Genomic DNA, 20,007 nt, shown 5'->3' on the forward strand with positions numbered 1-20,007 from the left:
CTTTGAACCTTCAGGACTCTCACAACTCCTGCAACAATAGTACAAATGTTGCCTTTGAAAAACCGGCTGGAGCAACTCCGCAGTTCAGAGACAGACGAAAATAAAGCTTCAGGGTAGTTTTCCAATAACTGCTAAGCTATTGGCAATGCCCAGCTGCAGCAGTGCCTACTACAATCTGCTGTTTCTCCACCAACTCAACAGTCCTACTAAACTCATTTTTCAAGATAATGGGAACACACTAGTCAAATGCTAGGAGCAAGGGGCTAGCTTATTATACAGCAGTATCACCAGAGGTTTTAACCAGGACCCACGCCCAAGTTTGCTACTGACCATGCAGTTAGCTAACACTACCTGGGAGAGCTAGCGGGAGGAAAACATGAAAAGAACTGAGAATCAGGCATTCTGCCTGTCCCCAAGTCCAAGAACTCTGGGCAGGGTACCTGACCGTCGATCGCGCCTGTCCAGGAAACGGGAGGATACCCAGGGAAGGGCAGTCCACGTCTTGTTGATGCCCACAGAACAGCCGCCCCCAAAGCACCTCAGGTACCCAACACAGAACGTGCCCGGGAGCAAAGCAACTGGAGGCCAGAGACCGTGGTGGGGCCTCCTCTACCAGCCCTGGCGATCTGCAGGGCACCAGCTCTCGAGCCCGCTGCACCGAGCCAGGCCCGATGCGGTCACTCACCCGGAGTGGTCCTCTAACCTCTTTGTCCAAGAACAGTGCCCACTACAACTAGGCGAGCGTGGCTGACCCGAGCCTACAACGACATGGTGGGAGGGCCGATCCACCACTCTGCCCAGGTCTTTCGCACAGCCAATCAGAGCAGTCCATCGCCGGGAAGTGCCCCAGTGACTCCACCCCTCCCGGCCATCCGCCTAGCACTGGGGAAGCAGACTCAGAGGAGCATGCGCCTTCAGTCCACCCTAGAGCCTCAGCCCAGCACGGCCCTGCTCCAAGCTCAGCCAGTCAGAGCTTCTTCCTCCTCCTCTAAAGCTGGTGGGTAGCCTGTATACGGAGACTTAGCACTTAGCAAGGAATCCTAAACTTTTTCCTCTCATGACCTTCTTTCACTTCAGAAATTGTCATTCAACCTCCACTAGATAGGTATACAAAAATAAGTATACAAATCAAGCATTTTTTGATAATAAATTATAAAGAAATTTATTTGTAAAAAATTCTTTGATATATATACCATATATATACATACACATATACGATTTTCTTCATTTTCTGAGAACAAAAACAAATTGGCGTACTAGTGAAACAGATATGCTTACTTTTACAAAAAGATATCTTGACTGAATACTTAATATTGTTGGACCCATTCATCAACATCCAAGTTTTTCAGAATTGGTTGATATTCTGATGCTATTAGTGTCGATGATAAGACCACTGTAGCCTATAAATACATAGCACAGAATGGAAGAAGTATTTTCAGAGACATTTCAAAAATTGCTCAAGTTCTGTCCTATCTCAAGCCAATATTCAATTTACGAACTTTTTTATGAAACTCAGTCAGGAATCCAAACACTGCTTTTAAGATCCAACATTGTAACACAATAGAATTTCAAAGGTTTGCTGCTTTTATACGTATATGCTGAGGAATGACAGTGGGAAAATGTTAAAAGCCTTGGCTTTCCATAATTTAACTGTTATCTTTCTATAACAGCAGAAAACTTTTTATATGCAGTGCAAACACTGCAACTCATAACTAATGTGAACAAGGGTATGTCATGCAGTCTGTCTGAGGTACACGTTGGCACACAGGGATCAAAGTGCACATGTTGCATGTACAGAATGTGCATAACACAGGCAAGTACTGCCAGAAACACATCACATTCCGACATGTTTGATTTTGAATCCACTTTTGTAATTACACATCCAGGAGCCTTTTAGTGTTACCAATATTTTTTGTGATACCTCCATGTGCCGTTGTAACCTACAGTTTAAAAGGCCAGGACCTAGAACACATGAACTTTATAAATAAAAACAAATGAGCCCCCCTGCAGGTGCCAGGGATGACGGTTGTGAGCAGACCATGACCACGGAGCATCCTACCCATTGTGACAATACGTCCTCTCCATGGACTCTCGCTACAAGGCCTCTGCAGCGCCATTTTACACAAATAGAAACTGAGTTTAGGGGCTGGAGGGATGGCTCAGTGATTAAGGACACTGACTGCTCTTCCAGAGGTCCTGAGTTCAATTCCCAACAACCACATGGTTGCTCACAACCATCTGTAATGGGATCCAATGTCCTCTTCTGGTGTGTCTGGAGAAAGCTACAGTGTGCTCACATACATAAAATAAATAATGCAAAAAAAAAAAAAAAAAAAAAAAAAAGAAGAAGAAGAAGAAGAAGAAGAAGAAGAAGAAGAAGAAAGAAAGAAAGAAAAAGAATGAAAGAAACTGGGTTTAGAAAGGTTGTTTTGCCTTAAGTCACTGAGATAGAAAGTAACTAACCCATACTACCAAGAAATTCCTCTACCCAGATGAGGAAAAACATACCCGCCCACTTCTGGCTTTAGGCCATTATAATATACAATGACTTGTGAATAACCCAGAGGCTATAATAGGAAGCTGCTGGCTGGTGGTGTGATTCGTGGTGAATGTGCTCAAGGTAGACTTTTTTTTTTTTTTTTTTTTTTTTTTTTTTGTCCTGGGGAGGACAGACACCAAGGCTTCACACCTGCTAGGTGTCATAATTAGCTTCAGTTGTAAAATTTGACATATCCCTGAAAATGAAACCTCAACTGTAAAAAAAGCATCCATTTATTGGCCTGAAAAAATATGTTTGGATTTTTTTTTTAATTCCTAAATGTTGTGAACAGCATCTTTCCATAGGCAGGTGGGCCTGGCATATATATGGAAACATTAACTGAACAAGTCAGAGGAAGCAAGTCAGTAGCTTCCATCCCTGTCTCTGGGTTCCTTCCTTGTGTCCTGCCCTGAATTTCTTTGATGACAGACTGGAATTTCGAAATTGAAATAAACCCTTTCATTCCCAATTTAGTTTGGTCAATATTTTATAATATGAACAGAAAAGAAAACAAAGCAAGTATTAGACTGCAGAGGGGTGATGTCCTTTTCTGAAAATAGTCTTGCCTTCAGAGAGACTGAACTTTTGCCAGGCCTTGAAACCAAGTTGGCAGTCTGCCTTGAGATCATTCTACCTGCTTAAATTTAATCTACCTTGAAAAAGACAATGTAGCTAACCCAGCTATGCCTTGAACTTCCCAGATGATCAGCTTTTACAACTTAAGCTAAATGTCCAACTTTAATTTTAAACTATGTACTCTTCCATGCCCCTGAGCTAACTTAGAGTAATTGGTGTGTGTGTGTGTGTGTGTGTGTGTGTGTGTGTGTGTGTGTGTTATGGTAATGATTGCTGTCAAGAGTCTGATAGCAATATTAAACAACAAATATGCACCGTAAATGTTGGAAGCAACACGTGGGTATGCCTGAGAAGATCCGCGTGCACGCTGGTAAATGCTCTTCCACAGTTTTCCTGCTAAAACTCTGTTAAAAAGTTCTGCTTAAAAAATATATATATCTTCATATCCTTCCCATACCATGTTTTTTGTACTATCCAATAAGTACAGAGCCAAGTTCTTTGTTAGGAATAGGCAAGTCAGAAAGGCAACAGGGTCAGATCGAACATACAATAGAGAAGTAACAGACAGGTCATAGACCACAGTCTAAAGATAGATGACACAGGAAGAAGAGAGAATGCAAACACAGGCTCGCTCTTGGTCTAAACTACTTCAAGGGGAATTTTCTTTTGTCATTCTGTAACGTGTGAGCCAAGCAATACAGCTTTAACCCCAGCTTCAGGATAAGTACTTCACATTATAAACAATATTGTATATTGTATAAAGTATATTGGCAAATACTGAAACAATAATATTATTAGAAATTCTGCTTCCAGCCATGATAAAGTAACAATGATTAGATGTGCTCTCCCATCTTACACAACCAGGGAAAAACAGCAACTTAGGGAACAGTCGTTTCCTATTGGACAACATACAGGGTTGGCAAGCAAGCTCCAATAAAAAGAGAACAAGGAAAATGAACCCGGCCGTGCACAAAAGAGTGCCTGTTGAGAACTCCCAGGTTACAGAGCAGAGCAGAAATTCAGATACAATCCAGCAGTTCCTTTTAGTAACGGAGACAGGAAACTTCAGGAGACCTGAGGCAGCAGGCTGTTGTGGAGGAGGCTAAAGAGAAAGAACTTCCCTAAAGTCTTCAATTTGACATTAACCTTCCTCCTTGTAAGGGAAGAAATCACACTACATCTGGCTACAGAAAAATTAGTTTTAGGTTAATGTTGTTGAAAATATAATTACTGGAGTCGACTCCAAATGTTTCTTTACTGAGGTACCCCAACAGTTCAATGAAGAAAAGCTGAACTTTGCAACAAATAACATTGGAAACCTTGATGGAAGTATGTCTCTGGAGACAGGCTTTGAGGAAAGACTCACCCCGCATCCAGTTTTCTCTCTCTGTACTTGTGAATCAAGGTGTGTTGTCTCAGCCTCCTGCTCCTGACACCAGGCCTGCTGTCTGCTGCCATACTGTCACCACCGTTACAGACTCTAACCCTTGGAGCTGTAAGCTAGACAACAACAACAAAACCAGAAACCACAAAACCTCTTTCTTCTAAAAAGCATCCTTGGTAGTGGTGTTTTATCACAGCAGCTGAAAAGATCCAGTCTCTTCTGAGACTCAAGACAATCTGTTAACTGTAAATCCCGGTAAAATTTTTAAAAAATCAAATTATATACTTTCAACATTTAATGGCGCGGAATACACATTATCACTCTGCAAGGGAAGAATGGGGTTATGGTTAATCAGTACTGAATCAAAGCAAGGCCAAAACCCAGAAGGAGATAACAACAAACGTTGCAGCACCATCCGCTGTACCAGTAGACTCAGATGGCTCTGCCCCACCAGCTTTGCTACCTGCACAGTCAGATCGCTTAATACAGCACACAAGATTGTGACCCATAAAAGAGGAAAAAACAAAAGATTTTAAAAGATCTTAAGAAGATGTTTGCTCTTCAAAAGGCCATCTGGAATGATAATGAGGTATTGCTTTATACATACAAGGACGGCCATAATTGTTTTTGAGGCTGATAACAGTCAATGTTGATGAAGGCTGGAAGGACTTTGAACTCCCACACACTGCTAGTAAGAAAGTAAAGTGGTAGAGTTGCTTTGGAAACGGTTTGTTGCAAGTTCCAAACCAGACTTAGCTATACACTGAGACTTTGTCCAGATGAAAGAGCGAACGACTGGGATTCTCATACACCTTTGGTAGGGATGTAAAATGGTGTGACCACCATAGAAGATAAAAGTCACAAAGACACCTATCTTTTTTTGACCCAAATACTTAACTCTTTAATGTTTAACCAAAGGGATAGTGAGTCTGTGCCGTGTCCAGAATGACTGCGAGAGGCAGTGTGACACAGCTCTTGCCCCTGGAACATCACGTGTTGATCTCACGTGTGCCTGTGGTTGCTGTTGACTTGAAGCTGATCTGCTATCTCTTCTGTTTTATTCTCAGTCTCTTTTTCTTGGGAATAAACTTCTGCAGGGCCGTGGACCCTGAGAGGAAGCCTGGTAAGGTGGAGCTAAAGGCTTGAAGCCCTGGAGACCCTGAAGGGATGGTAGGAGCTTCTCCTGCTCCCGCACCAGGCCCCTGCCATGTAGCTGCAGCCACCCCAGCCCCCCAAAGAGATGTGTGGCCATCAGTCATGTAAGGGCACATGTAGATGAGGCATCCCTAACATTTCAGACCAAGACAACAGGAAAGAGACATGACCACGAGTCTAAAACAGAGTTCTCCATGCTAATGAGGTACCTAGAAGTCTGGAGGGCTTTGGTAAGCTTCACTACACAGAAATTCCTCCCTGCAAAAGGTGTTTAATCTCAGGCTCACTCTGAGAAGTGGGGTATGGTTTTATGCATCCACTTTCCACTATGACAATAAACTGTTTGGAGCTGTGGACTGGCTCTTCTCATAGGGAACACTGTTGGGAGTCATGGAGAAGACCTTCACCTACAGAGCCACAGCCTGGTCTCCCATAGAAGACCTCTGTGCTCCCAGCCACAACTGCCACCAAGCCTGCCACCATCAAGCCAAGGACCATCACTGCTGGGGTTAGCTGGAGCTTCCCTTCCACTAGCCTTGGGTTAAACCCAGCACTTGGGCCTCTGACTCTGTTCTCTGTTCTTCTGCAACTATTAGTAGTGCCTGGATGTCCAAGAACCTGAGAACTCCATGGCCCCAGCCTTGTCATAAGCCCTGGACCCCCGACCCCCATCCCTAGCCAGCTCCAGCTTTCCCACGCCTAAGACTGCACTTTCCCATCCTTGAGCGGTGCCTCAGGGCTTCCCTATAGCCTAACATGTCCCCAGCATGGGACAAGTATGGGATAAGTGCAGTCAAACTCCCCCCGAGTTCTGCCTCCCCAAGCAGCCTTGCCCAGTGGTGGAGTGGACATGGACCAACAATACTCCATAATAAATGAAACAGATGTAGTTCTCAAGAATGAGGAATGGAGGTGGTCGTGAGGCTGTGGAGGATGAGGATCAGGCCTTCTGCTTTTTGCCTTCTGCCTTTTTTGCTTTCTGCCTTTTTGGGCCATGGGAATGGATCTAGACAACATAACCACAGAGGCTACAAAAGCCTACCTGGTCTTCTGTAGAAATTGCTCATTGTGAGACTTGGCCTTGAACTTGAAACCATATGAGAAGATACATGTACCCTCTGGTCCAATGACTGCTGCATTAATTAGCCAGGGTGAACATGAGAACATCAAGGATAGAGGGTTAAAGTGGTCTCAAGAAGAAAAGGCATGAATAGGAAAAGAAGAAATCTATTAAAACATGCAAATGATAGATGGGTTTATCATATAGGAGGAAGGATTGTATGTGATCTAGAAATAAATATTAGGAGAGTACATGAGGAAACAAAGACTAGAGAATTAATAGATAATGTGCAAGCATATTTTGGCACACTGTCCTCTGCAGGTAAGGAGCGCTTAGCACTGGGCCTAATGACCTGACCTTGGTCCCAAGAACTCACACAGTGGGAGGGAACTGACTTCTATAAGTTGCTGTCTGACCTCCATAAATGAGTGCATGAACACACACACACACACACACACACACACACATACATTCACACACAAGAGGGAGTGCAAATAAGTAAGTGTAAACCTTTTTAAATTTAAAAATACCAATGATTACTACTTACTGAGTAGTCCCTGAGGCAGAAACAAGTCCAAGTACTTTCTATGTGTTACCTTGCAGAAGCAGTAACCCCTCAGCAGGTTGTCATTCTTTTTCTGCAGAGAAGACACAGAGTCTGAAACTGAACTGAGCTGAGCAAGAAAGAATACCTGGCTCCAGAGTATTAAGCCGGAGACACGAAGACTGGGGATGTGAGTCCCAATTTACCACGGAAGTCCTCTCTCCTGGCCTGCACAGGAAAGTAGGGAGAGTCACAGCCTAGGCAGTTTTTAAAGATTAAAACTGACGGGGGGGGGGGGGGGGGGTGTGACTTCACTGGCAGTATTTGCCTAGCATGCACAAAACCCTGAGTGCACTCTCTGGCACTCTACAAACCAGGTGTGGTGGCACACATCTGCCATCCCAGCACCCAGGAGGTGGAAGCAGGAGGATCAGAAGTTCAAAAAGCATCCTCCCTTGAGCCTAGAATGCATGAGACCTTGACTTGTCCCAGGAAAGTGGGGGAGAATGGATGAAAACAAAACAAAACAAAAAAGACAAACAACAACACACTTAAAGATTGTCTGAACTTTCTCTGCCAGAAAAAGGCAGAAGTTCCCCCATGAAAACACTGCTTTCACATTTGAGTCTCAAAGACATCATGCCCTACCCTGGTACTCAGATACCTGGTATCTTACTAGACCATTGTCTGTGTTGGCCGGTCCCAAACAACCCTTCCGCATACCCTTCAGCCCTATACACACTTCAGTGCTTAAGAATTCAAGGTACATCATCTCTATGTGCTCTAGAAATTCTAGTGACTGCCCACCCTCCCAAAGGGAGGCATCATTTCTTTCTTTCTTTCTTTCTTTCTCTCTCTCTCTCTCTCTCTCTCTCTCTCTCTCTCTCTCTCTCTCTCTCTCCCCCTTCCTTCCTTCCTTTCTTTCTTTCTTTCTTTCTTTCTTTCTTTCTTTCTTTCTTTCTTACTTTCTTTCTTTCTTTCCTGTTGATGAAATCATTCTCAGAGTATTGATAAAACAACCAAATAAAACAAATTACACAGAAAGATGGTGGTGTGGCAGGGTGGGGGCTCAGGGGGAAGAGCTATAAGGAAAAATGGTGTAGTGGAAGCCAGGACTCTCCAGGTTTTGATGTGTGAAACAGGAAGCCACAGCAGCTTCTTTGTACTATTCTGGGCCTTCCAGTTACTTCCAATTAATTAGCCAATAGTTACAAGCCATGGCACATGCCAGCACTAAGAGAATTTCTAGGCATTTCTGAATGAGAGCCCATTAATTCCTAGCACAAAACTCCCTTTGATTTTCTTAGCAATAGCTGTGAATGCACTCTGAAGGCCTAGCCCTTTGCCTCAGGTAACTTCCACAGAAATGTACCTGAGCACCATGCCCAATCAGACAGCACTCCCAGGAGCCCTCAGATAGGTTTCATGTGCCAGGTTAATCAAGCCTTCAAAGTGTTCCGGAAATTTGGATTTAACTTCTAACAATTAAAGGTCAGAAGAGTATATACAAAATACCTCCGCCTAACTTCTCTTGAAAATACATAAAAGGGGACTGAGGCCTCATCACACGTGATGACAATGTGCCAAACAGCAAGTGCTACTTTGGACAAAAGTTCTGGAGCTCCTAAAAATGCCACCTCCACTTACCGTCCACACTTGTTCTTTCTGTCGTCCACCATCCTTTGAAGGATATCTGCTTCTGCCCACTCCTAATTTGATGGGGTCTTCGTGCTATGTCCTCATTTACATCTTCAGCCCTTTGCTGGCCAAATGTTCTCTCTGACTCTAAATTATCATGTGTAGTATGTTTTAGCCCCTATGAAGCCACATCTTCTATCTGTTATGTCTTTTATGTCTTCATCCAGTCCATAGTCCGTCCTATCCTCTATCACCAACCTCCCAGCCTGCTCTATGACAGGGATGCATCTAAGGTTCATCTCAAACACTGTTTCTCATGAAACTAGTTTCTGCAACTTCTTATATCCTTTACTGCACCGGGATATACTGATTCCACACAAATTGATGAAAAATATGTTGTTAACACATTAGTCAGAAAGAATATTTTCAGAAATTTTTTAATACATTGGCAATTTAATGGGAACTGTGTCTGTTTTTTTTTTTTTTTTTTTTTTCACTAGCTGATGCATTTCACTCTGTTTTCATTTCTTGGCATCTTCTCTGTAAAATGGAAATTTTGAGAGTACTCATCTAAAATGGTTTTTAAGGATACTAATGAAATGGTTTTTTTTTTTTCCATGCATTATACTTAATGACACACAGGGCAAGTGAGATGGCTTAATGGGTTAAGATTCTTGCCAGGGGCCTGATGACCTTAGTTCAATCCCAGAAATACACACAGTAAAATAGGAGAACACACTCTGAGAAGTTGTCTGGCCTATGACCTCTACAAGTGCTGTGGCTTACTCAGTACACAAACACGCACACGCGAGCGCGCACACACACACACATTTACACACACTACACATGAAAAATGTTAAGGACAATAAACATAAATAAGAACACTTAAAATGTGTTTAAACAGCTTCTGATAAGTGTCTATTTGTTATCTGTTAGTGAAGGGACTCAGACCAGCTCAAGAGTCGAACATAACTCTGGCAGGTCTTGTCCTTCTCCCCCATTCCCTCCGCCTTGCTAAAAAGCCATTAGATTACATCCCTAAAGCTGGCCCCCAAGGTCCATTCACTTATTTGGCCACTTCCTCCTCCTGAGAGTGACTACCAAGATCCAGCTATCAAAGTTTTAATGTCCAGCAATCAAAGTTCCCTTTGGCCCACCTAATTAGCATGTCCAATCAAAATTAAATATCTTATCCTAACAGGAGTCTTTCCCCCTTTTTCTCTATAACCTTCCTTTTTCCTGTGTGCCACGTCTGTCTCCTCTCTGTCCAGAGGCAGTCCCTTGTGCCCTCTGGAACAAATTACCAATGTATTTTTAAAAGGTTGCTGAAAATATTCTTTCTGATTAATGTGTTAGCAATTTGTTTTACACCAGTTTATCTGGAGTCGGTATATCCATCCAAGCACAAGAAAGGACATCAGAAGCTACAGATTTTGTGTCTGTGCCACGTACACACCACCTTAGAATGAGGTGTTTGATTTTAATTGAACATTTAATTAGGTTAGCCAAAGGGGTTTTTGATTGCTGGACTTCAATAATTTGATGCTGGACATTGGTAGTCAGCCACCGGAGGAGGAAGTAGCCAGTCAGGGAATGGAGCTTGGGGGCTAGCTTTAGGAATGTAATCTCTCTCTCCCGTGTTCTTCTTCTCATCCTTTATTTCCTGCCTTTGTCTCTTATTCCTTAAACTCTGTCCTTCTGGGGCAAATAAATCTTTGTGCTGAGAACTTGGTCTTGGAGGTCCTGAGCCGTGGCCATCCATCAGCTTACAGTCGATCAGGGCTCACCTAAAGGATGGCTGGAAATGAAAAGGGAGGGGGGACAAGAGAAACATAGAGCCAAGACAAAGTTCTGATCAAGACTCAAAGTTTAATATTCAGCACAGGGTATATATAGGGGAAAACCACAAAACCCCTCCCAGAACAGTAATGCAGGGTAGCACTAGCAGAGCAGCCAGTCTGAGAGGGTTCCTTATCTTGTCAGTTTGTAAATTCCAGTACCAGGGCTCGTAGCTGTAACCAAGGCAGATCTCTCTTTTCAAGCAGATAAGGCCTATCTTACAAAATCTGTAAAATCCTGCCTATCATGGCAAATGTTCAAGGTCTGCAAGTCCAGCACATGCTGGGTGGGGGGGAAATCACACTGAGCCTATACTGTTCCTAAGAGGTTCTATCATTTAACTACATATGGTATGTGTGTCATCCCACAAAAGAGCCAAATTAATTGAATAAAAACAGGAAAGTATTGAAACCAAAACAATATGCAAGAAGTTTATGGATAAGAAAATAATCTCTGGAAACCAGTGTGTGTGTGTGTGTGTGTGTGTGTGTGTGTGTGTGTGTGTGTTCAGACCAATTTTGGCATGTAATTACTTAATTTTTACAATAACAAAGGATTTTGTATATAAAATTCTGTGTCTCATTTCTTAGGATTGCAACTCTGTGGTTATGAGTTTTTCTTGATTTATTCTGACTAATCACCTCACTTGATTTGTATGTATTTCTAAGGTAGAAAGAAATTTATGTCCAGCTCTAAGAATATTATCTTTAAAAAATGGAAATTATGTTTATAGCCATTGATTAAGTGTGGTATTTAGCCTGAATTTTTTTTTAAGTTTTTGCCATTTTTTTTATTGTAAAACTCTGTCCATTTCAAGTGATTAAGAACTCTAAACTTTCTAATTTGTGCAAATCAGGGAAGACCGTTCCCAGAATTACTACTCCTAGACATGTGTGTGAAAACTAGAATTCTGTCAATCATTTATCATAGTTTTTGCAGAATATATTGCTTCCAGTAGCATTTCCTGTGCTGGGTTCTGTTTATGCGGACTGAGGCTTAATGCAGAGAAAATGCCTGACGCAGGTCATTTGGAGTCATTTAGTTTGTTAAAGTTACTGGTTTTAGGTCCTGCCTCTAAAGGGATCATTGCTGATACGTGACTTCAACAGAAGTATATAGCATCAGTGTCTCTTACCTTTGTCACCTACCACCTGAGGCAATCACCAGTACATTTGTCCCACAGATTCCATGGGAGACTCATTCCTGGAGCCCTGATGTATGTCAGACTTTAAAACTTCTCAAATCCTTAAAAAATGAATAGTATCTGTAAATAACCAACTGCGTCCTTCTATATACTTTAAATGATCTCAAATGTATTAACAGACACCTAGTACAAAGTCATTTAACTTTTAAATATTTTTAATCTATATTTGGTTAAAAAAATACAATTGTGGAAGACACAGGTAGGAAGAACTGGCCATAAGTTCTCGGTCATAATGTTATTAAAAGAACACCCATGTAAAGCAGTACAGTGGTGCCTGGCATAAACAAACATCCAGGAAATGTTTGCTTTTGGTTCTCTCTTCAATGAGATAATCCCAGTTTAAGAAATACTGCATAAAAATAACCTGGGAAGTCCTCCAAAAGCTGCTTTTGGATTCAGCATACAACTCAGCACGCCCACTCCTAAGGACACACTTCAGAGAAGAGTGTTTGTACACATCAAGGCCTGTCTGTGCACATTCATGGCAACATTATTTGAAGTAGCCAAGCTTGGAGACTACCCAAATGTCCATCACCTGATGAACTGAAGATAACATACGATCTATCCACATAGATATTTGGCAGGAAAAACAGAATAAAGTACTGACCCCGCTACACTCCAGATGACCTTTGAGAAGCCCACATATTGCTTAACTCGGTCTCTGTAAAATGTCCAGAAGAGGTGGACTCACGGACACAGAGAGCAGATGACTGGTTATAGAGACTATGATAAGAATGACATAGGGATTGGCTGCTAATGGGATGGAATTTTCTTAGACAGTGTGAAAATAACTTGTAATTAAATTAATTAGATAATGAGATGATTAAGCCATGCTTCTTAGAAAATGAAAACCCACTGGATGGGATGATGGTTATAACATGTGGTTTGTATCACAATAAAACCATTTTAAAAGACATGGGCTTGAGAAAACGTGTGAGAATCGTAGAGCTGTGATTCACTTCCTAGTATGGTTTGGCAGGCTATCCTTATGATATCCTTATGATTCACTGCTGTGGTTTCCATTTCAATTTACCCATTCTTCCTCAAACTTTAGCTGTCAGCAGGCCATGATTATTTTGTCATAAAGAAGAGGGAAACTGAGTCAAACCCTGAAAGCAAAGAAGTCAACCCACAGCTCAGGAGATAGGATGCAGAGCCTTCTGTGGCTCCTGGTTTGTAAAATCACGGCCATAAGTGGGGGGACAATGAGGAGGAAGGTGACTGAGGTACCATCATGTGCAGCCTCCAAAACCCTGTGGCAACTTTAGCTTTTTTAGATGAGGAAATGTTTGTCTTTTTTTATTCATTCATTCATCTATCCATTCATTCATGTATGTGTGTATGTATGTGTATGATATTCACACGTATGTGTGTATGGATATACCTGTCATGTGTCTGTATGTAGGTGGCCGGCAGTCAGTGCCAAGTGTCTTCCTCAGTCACTCTCCACTTTAGTTTTTTGAGACAGGTCTCCCGCTGAATTGACTAGACCAGCCATCTGAGTTCTAGGGATCTGCTATCTCCAACACTCCCCTGTCTTCCAGATGCAAGCACAGCCTTGTACCTGAGTACTGGAGATCTGAACTTAAGTCCTCTTGTCAGCATAGCAAATGTTTTACCTACTTGCTGGGAACCTGCCTGGCATTAAGGGAACAGAGCTAAAGTGGACCACAGCATTGGACCAAGGCTAAGAGACTGATGCTCTCTGGCCTTTATTTAACTCTCTCTAACTGTACAGGGAACTGGAAACTGATGGCTTCTGGGAACTTAACACTCTCTTGCTTATTCTTTGGCTGAAAATCGCTGGCTTCTTTTCTCTTTATCTCTCTGTGCTTTGTTTTTACTTTGTAAATCTCTGTGCTTTATTAAATGCCAGAAACTTAACTCTCTCTTACTGTTCTGTGCTTAAATAAGTGCTGAAGATTTAAGTCTTTCTTATTGTTCTGTGCTAAAAACTTATCTCTTTCTTGTTCTGTATTTAAACAAGCTCTTTGTGCTTAAATATATGCTGGTCTCTTACTCTGTAACTCTCTTATTATTTGTGCTGCAGTAAGTGCTAAATTAAGGGAGTTCACACATGGTGTTTAGCAGAGGAGGATTAAGGAAAGGACTAATTGCTAGGGCTCCTTTCTCTGTCACCCGGGAGCCCCTTGCTGGTGAGAGGCTCTTGAAGAAAAGAAATCCATTTACATAAACAATGTGCACAGACACATATACATTCATACACACATACATCCTGGCCAGGAGGCCTGACCACCTGTTTCATCTACTCAAACAGTGCTCATGCATACTTACACACAGACATATACATGTATACATTTGGTGGGTGGATGCATGGGACAGAGCCTCTCAAGCCAATACTGTATTTCTTTTCTCTGACCTTTTTATAAAGAAAATTTCTTAGAAAATTACCTCATAGATAGAATGTGACTCAAAAAGGGAGTTACAGAAGGATGTTGATAATAAGTTCAAAACTGTGTTTCATTCTGTAAGCTCATTATAAGTTCAAAGCAACAGTTTTTCATGGCCTTGCCTTATCATACGCACCTGTAGCTTCATTCTTGGACCTAAATGTTTTTCCTCAAGCACAAATTTGTCTCACTATTTCTCCTTTGAGTATAATTGTGAAAGCTCATTGTATTTCTTATTATGCAGCCTTTTCTTTCTATTTATGAGGAATGCACATTCTATTTTAGATTCTAACTTTATTAAATATTTCTAGCAAAACAACTAAAACAATCTCTTAAATTTTTTCCTAAAATCAAAACAAGAAATCTATAAAATGTTTAATTCATCTAAACAGCATTAATTCATGAAAGTTCACCTTTATGTTGATCTGCAGGAATTTTGCTGCAGAATTTCGCCCAGGAGTCCTTTGGCTATGTAATAGTGATACCACCTATCAGGAAAAGCCTACCATCCGCAAAAAGCAATCCTGAGATGAAGTCTCTTGGGACTTTGCCTCTCAGAGCTCACCCATTTTAGGCCATGCAGAACGGTGAGCCATCTCCAGAAAGTCACCTACTAGTCACCTGTGAGCCTTAGCCTTTCCTTCATGGCTCCTGACACCTGTTGAGCTATCTCTCTGTGTCATTTTACATTACTAGATTGTTATTGAGGAATTTTATTTCTATTATACATTTATATGATATTTTATAACTGAATGAAGTTGCGCTTATATCTTAATTGTCCATTCGATCTGCATGCTTTCCTCAGTAACACCATAATTTAAATTTCTGTGGGTGTTGTGTCAACATTTTATCATCTGAAGAGCAATCCATGGTGTAAAAGCAAACAAAACCAGAGAAGACACAAAGGAAAGGATATCCTATTGTTTGTTCATTTTGTTTTTGTTTTTTATTGCTGTTGGTTTTTGTTTGTTTTGATTTTTGTTTGTTTGTTTTGTCTATAGTGTTCATTTTGTTATAGATGAGGAATCAAAAAGGGGGCGAGACTGGGCCAAATCAGTGAGACTTTCACAAGGAAAAGTGTGAAAGGATTATGGCCCTGGAAGCAGATTCAGCTTCTCTCACAGAGTCCCCACTAGACCATGAGCCCTGGGAATGTGAAAGAGGAGTTACATGATCAACTTAGTAGGTCCAATCTTTCCAAGTATTGGAGAATTTACAGAATTCCCAAAAGCACACAACAGAGCAAGTTCCCAGCTTATTCATTTCTTCCTTGTTCTGACTTGTGCACCTGAAGCTCATTTACATTGAACAGGCTGAACTTGTTGGGATGCATCCACCAGGGAACACCCATTCCTACTCTCTGTGCCACAGTTTTAGAGCTCCCCACCCCACCCCTCACCTCATAGAACCATAGGTCTATGGTTCTCATACTCTGTCAGGTTATTCCACTCTCAATGACTCCTGCATAGTTTCTTCAATTCTCTATCTCAGGAACACTGAAGTCGGGGCTCAGTCCTGGGAAGCAGGTATGTGTGTGTGTGTGGGGGGGTATTTTCTTTCCCTCTTCCCAAACCTTTCCCAATTCTGAAGTTCCCTTACCCAATCCCTGCTTGCCTAGCTAAACGCATCAGACAATATTGTCATAGAAATGGGAGTTCACAGGTCTGGGGTTTTTTTTTGTTTTTTTTTATGTCTGGGACTATTGTAGTCTCTCATTTAGTATACATACCACTGCACCAACTTTTCTGAAATAAAACTCAGAGCATGTCATCTGACAGCTGCAAAGGACTTCATGAGGTATGAGTAGAGTGGGACTGGACCTCTGACAATCTTTTCCCCACTGGCCTCTGCAGAGCCTTGGACTCTGTGGTCAAGCTGTCTTCACAGCCTTTCCACTTTTTTATAGCACCCACTAAGGTCTCCTGCTCCTAGGACACACTTTCATGTGCTCATACACCACTCCCATCCATCCCTCTGATGACCATGGAATTTCAATAATCATTTTTCCTGTTTGGATGCCAGAGATTTCCAAGTATGCCTGGATTTCTTCATATCTCCATTCTTTTGATGTCATGAGACTAACTGGGGACCACATACGTTTGACACGGAGACATGACATCATTCAGAAAGTTATTCCTCAAGAAACATATAATCAAGTTATGAAAAGCAAAGTCTCTCTCCAATTATCTTTCTGCCCCTATGCGCCTCTCCTCTCTCTCTCTCTCTCTCTCTCTCTCTCTCTCTCTCTCTCTCTCTCTCTCTCTCTCTCTCTCACACACACACACACACACACACACACACACACACACACACTTTGTGCTTTAAGTAAGTCGTGATGTTGGATTGGGCCACATTCAAGGCTGCCCTGGGCCATGGATTGAACAAGTCTTGGCAGAGTGATCCACAGACCAGCAGACTGACATCTTTGGGGCTTATGTAAAAGTTGGGCCTCATTCAGAGAAATCTACGAAACACTAGGTCCTCAGGTGAGGACTGTCTAAGAAACATTCTAGTAATCTAATTCAAAATCCAGCAGCTTAATTTCATATATTAAACATATTTCCGTTGCTGTTCTAGTAAATTCCATTAAACCAATTGTAAACTTTTTGCTTATATTTCATCTAATAAATTGGAGTCTAGGATTTCTTCTCATTTCACAATTACTTTTTGGGAAGGGAAGAACACAGAATGCCAAGCCACTGACTACAGAGAAGAACAATCACAGTCATTGAGTCAATAAGGCACTTTAATATGTTACTGTTCATAGCTGAGGTACAATTGGAAACAGCCAGTAAGTTCTTCACAGCATTTCATAACACCCCTCATTCTTTTCTTCCTGGAACTGTTCTTTGTGAACAAAACAGACAACAGAATGTCAGGGCTAAAAAACCTTGATTTTACCTTGGCTCCTTGTCAGATATCCTCTCCTACCTCCACAAAGTCCTCAGTACTGTAAGTGGGAAACAGGAACACCAGACCTGGCTGTAACTCATGAATGTTAGGGGCCTACCTGGACCATCGCTCTAAAGAACAGTAACTCTGGGGTAGTGGGGGTGAAGACAGATTAAATGGTATGTCTGGGTGGAGGAGAGGGAAAGAGCACTTTCCTGATGATAAACCTGGTAACTAAACATTTTTGAGTTTCTCCTGATTATGGCTTAAATCTCCTTGAGTCTGCTATTTAATATAATATAGCAGTTTGGAAGTCACTCATTACCTAATCTCATGTTATTTCTCTTTTTAAATTATTATCTACTGTGTGTATGAGTTTTGCATATATATATATGTATGTATATATGTATAGTATATACATATATACACATATATACACATATATACACATACATATACATATATATGTGTGTGTGCTTGGTGCCCAAGGAGGCCAGAAGGAGGGCACTAGCGTCCCTGGAACTGAAGTTACAGACATGTGTGAGCCACCGTGTGGGTGCTGAGAATTTAACACAGGTCCTCTGGAAGAGTAGCCAGTGCTCCTAACCATTGAGCTACATACTCTGGCCTTATCTTTTACTTCTTGGCCTCTAGTTATGCATCTGATTGACCTTGTTCTTAGGCATTTGTGTGTGTGTGTGTGTGTGTGTGTATGTGTTTCTCATGGAATTTTGGTTTCTTTTTCTTTTTGCTTTATATTGCTGTATATTCTCTACTGACTAAACTTATTTTAATTAAAAAATTATACAGGGTTCTATAAGGCAATTTTTATAAATGAATCACTGTACTTTGAACATATTTTCCCCTTATTCCACTGCTCTTAGTTTCATTTTGACTTTCCTCTGACCTGTCTTCTTACACTGTTACTTTCGCTCTCCTTAGCCCTGTATCCCTACTAGCTCCCTCCTCTCTTGACTCAATGAGAATCTCCTTAGATCACTCACGTTAAAGTATCTCCCTATGGGCTATACAGTCTAGCACAGGAAAAAAAATTGTTATGAACCCTTGACAGGAAACTGAATCTCTCCTCCCCACAGTACGGTGGTTACATTCCTCTCTTAAAACAATGAAGAATGGCTTGGGGATTGGGTGGGACAATAAACACAACTGTGCTTATAAGATGGGAAGTGTGAGGTTTGCCTGCCAGGAAAGGGATCCTGTAGAAAGGAGTACAAAGAAATGATGGTCCTGGCCCTTTGGGTCAGTGTAGTGCTCCTTAAGAAGATCCTCAGAAGCCTGCATAAATTTCATACCAACAAGGTGATATTCCTTCTGTTCAAACTGATGGGTGATCTCTCCCACAATCCCCCACTGGAGCCTATCAGACTTGATGGCAATGAAGGTACACTCATTGTTGGTCATGGGTGCTATAGTCTGGGAGACTATACAAATGTTGTGAAAACAGGCTGAGTGATGCTAAGAGAGACCAACACCACAGACTCTAAGCCTGGAACCATCCGGAAAGACTTTCCCATCCAAGTTGGCAGGAAAGGTTCTGTGGAGAGCACAGAAAAAGGCGATCAGCTTGTGGTTTCAGCCAAGGAGCTGGTAGACTACAAGAGCTGTAGGCAGGACTAAATCTATGAGGGACAGGAAGCCCCCTGTTTTTCCACCTATTGACCCCTGTTCCCACAGGCAGGGGACCAGAAACTCTAGATATTTCTGGAACTTTCTTTGACCTGGAGGGATCCTCTGGGAACTGTGACTCCTTGTACAGTGTTAAGTACCACTGGTAGATTCAAATGTCTCATCTCCTGTGAAGAAGGAGGGGGGGGCAGGGGAAGGAGGGGTAGGTGGAGCCTCAATTTAGGAGAGAAATTATACTGTCAATTCCGGATGTATATGTGAAAGTGTTTAACCACTGGGCAACAGGGAGTCAGGGAGCAATACGATCGATCGATCCATCGACTGTTGGAACGACATTTCACTGCTAAAGCCCTCCCTACCCTCCCCCATTCCCTATCTTCTTTTCAGAGCTCTGCCACTGAGCAACATCCTAGTCTTGGAACCTCGCTTTCTTTTAAAGGACTTTAAATGTCATTTACCTTTCATTCTATTTATCCATCTAGATTAATTTATCTATCATTCATTCGTCCATCCATTCATTTATCAAAGGTAGCACACGGAGGTCAGAGGACCACTTGCAGGAATTGGTTTTTACTTTCCCTGGGATTGAACTCATGTCCCAACTCAGATTCTAGGCCTTAAAGTGATTTAAACCCCTGAGCCACCTCCTAAGCTAGTTGAGTCTCAATTTCAATGTAAATCCCAGGGATCTTCTAAGAATTAAATCCACAAGCATGTCCCCTCACTAAACTCCAAGCTGGAAACCATCCTGAAAGAATCAACTAGACACTTAAGCGGTACTTAACATTGCACAGGGAGTCACAGTCTCTGCTGTCCAGAATGTTACAGTCTGCGAATTAATCCATTTCAGGTAGCAATGTCAGTAAACGTTAAAGATAGGAAAGGACAGTAAAGAATCCTGTCTGGTCTTGCACTGTGCAAGGAGAATTCTATGCTAGAGCTTAGTGAAGGACCAAGGCCCAGAGGTTCGAAAAGTGTTTAACCACTGGGCCACAGAATGGATTAAATCGACTCTCTCACAATTCTCTAAGTATTTTGCCAGCAAACTCTCAAATTTAGTATCTAGGGATAATAAAACTTAAAGTGGTGGAGAAGGGCACCCTCTACCGACAGTAGTA

The 20,007-nt window shown here is 41.9% G+C and overlaps 1 protein-coding gene across 2 annotated transcripts in view; it reads right to left on the minus strand.

Moving 5' to 3' along the window:
* Positions 1–827, minus strand: part of Lipa (lipase A, lysosomal acid type) — a 31,512-nt gene extending 30,685 nt beyond the window's left edge. Inside the window, exon 1 of one of the 2 annotated variants that reach the window (XM_034514753.2) lies at positions 686–827. The gene's annotated coding sequence lies outside the window, so the exon portion shown is untranslated. Of the gene's footprint in view, positions 1–440 lie in introns of both variants that reach the window. The other variant, XM_034514760.2, reaches the window with a different exon arrangement.
* Positions 828–20,007: the final 19,180 nt, after the last annotated feature.

This window comes from Arvicanthis niloticus, chromosome 1, assembly GCF_011762505.2.
Source record: "Arvicanthis niloticus isolate mArvNil1 chromosome 1, mArvNil1.pat.X, whole genome shotgun sequence".
Classification (NCBI taxonomy): Eukaryota; Metazoa; Chordata; class Mammalia; order Rodentia; family Muridae; genus Arvicanthis; species Arvicanthis niloticus.